The sequence below is a fragment of the Halyomorpha halys genome, unplaced genomic scaffold (genome assembly GCF_000696795.3).
Source record: "Halyomorpha halys isolate HHAL.00 unplaced genomic scaffold, Hhal_1.1 Scaffold458.1, whole genome shotgun sequence".
In the NCBI taxonomy this organism is placed as follows: Eukaryota; Metazoa; Arthropoda; class Insecta; order Hemiptera; family Pentatomidae; genus Halyomorpha; species Halyomorpha halys.
In genome coordinates, this window is record NW_027113640.1 from 604,675 (window position 1) to 606,549 (window position 1,875).

General features: G+C 25.5%; 2 protein-coding genes across 2 annotated transcripts in view; one reads left to right on the forward strand and one right to left on the reverse strand.

Moving 5' to 3' along the window:
* The window catches only part of Lmpt (Limpet), a gene marked incomplete at its 5' end in the record, with an annotated part of 767,445 nt that overhangs the window by 537,539 nt on the left and 228,031 nt on the right, over positions 1 to 1,875 (reverse strand).
* The window catches only part of LOC106682997 (cuticle protein 7-like), a 38,707-nt gene that overhangs the window by 35,973 nt on the left and 859 nt on the right, over positions 1 to 1,875 (forward strand). The window lies entirely within an intron of this gene.

Consider the following 1,875-nt stretch of genomic DNA (forward strand, 5'->3'; position numbering starts at 1 on the left):
TAAGTTTTAAATAATCTCTAATTAGGAAAATTGGAAAAAAAACATCTCATCGTTCTTTGTAGTTCAATCATAGATGAACCTGTTCTTTCCATAAACTATTCAAAATTATTTGATAAAATCATAAAGCATTCACAGAACGAATTTTACATAAAATGAAAATTTTTTTGTTAAACACAAATGATTATTAGTCAAAGTCCAAACGGTTCTTTCTACTGAAAATTGTGATGAGATACAAGTTATGTTTATAGAGTGATCTCTGCAATTAACTAATAATAATCATATAACTAATACATTTAATCGTAAAAACATATCGCCACAACCCTTATGAATATTGCAAAATCTTTACTCATGAGCAAATTTACTGATCTTTAAATTGATAAACCGTAAGATTAAATTACAAAATATCTAGTATTACTGATAAAGTAAGTAGATATTTTTTCGTATCAATCAATAATTTATCCTTCGTCATTTACCGTATTAATATCAGTTTTCCTCAAGAATTCTTTCCTAGTCCAATATGTATTCATTAAGGTTAATACAGACCACTCAGTGGGATGATACAGCCTTATTTAGGTTTTTATTTTATTTTTTTTAACATCTTCAGCCCTTTATTGAGAACCTATATATTTCCCAAATAGGAACTTGTATATTCAGGCCACCGTGAAATAAATATTGAGTGACCCAGGTGGGAATCAAACCCGTAAATAAAAACTAATTCCTAACGATTGTTAACAATCATCAATACTTCAACATAAAAACTATGATGCATTCAGTGAACTACCTCGTACTTTCTTTCCCTTCAAGCATTCACTCTCTGGACCCTTTGATAGATAAGGTTTAATCCATATCAAGTGATCAAAAATAAATTAAGTTGGTTTCTAGAGAAATGAAAATTGTGGAATATTGTTTTGTTTGCCTAGAAAAATTGTATTAAAAAAAAGTTGTGTTGCCCAACTGTAAATGGTTTCTAAGTGCACAGCAAACATTTAGCTAGTCGGACAATTTTTTAAAATTCATATAATGTATAGGGATAGTGTAGTAAATGTATAATATACAACAGTGATACATGATCCTATTTTATTAATTATTTTAGTCCAATTATTTTCTACATGTCTAATTATATTTCCGCCCTTAAGCCAGTACATCTTTCTCTTTTTTCCTTCTTTAGCAAATATGAAATAAAATAAAAATATAAGTAATAAAAGTTTTAATTAAAATAACAATATATACACACAAAAATCTAACAGATTCTCGTTCATCAATAGTATTCAATGAAAATTAAAAAAAAAAAAAAAAACCACAACAATTATCTACAAGAATATAACTATATGCATAAATTCAGATACAGATAATAAAATTTTAAAAAAAGAATATATTTAAAATGTAATGGATAAAAATAAGTGATAAAAACAGTAATAAACATACATAAAAAAGTAAAAAATATATAAAAAAAGTTATAAATATACACTGTCTATGTATGAAAAATGTTTTTTTGATGCCTGTACTTAAAAAGATCTAAAAAGTTATTTTAAAGCAGATAAGCCTGTTTATAGTTCATTTGATTAATTCCTACTCTTAATGTGATAAAATATTTGCCACATTCTTTCAATTCAATTCAATGTCAATTCATTACTCTAGTATGACCGTTATTTTTTTTTTTTTTTTGGTGAACATTTAATGGTGAAAAACATGCAAATCAGGCAAATTGCAATTTTCAAAAGGCCATTGAGTTTTTTTTTTAAGTATTAATGAATAAAAAAAATAAGATAACTGCTTTGAGAATAAAATTCCAATATAGTGAAGTATATTCATTCTAGAATTGTTGAAATAATGTAATATAAAGTATAAATAGTGAAGGTTTCCAAGGTGATATTA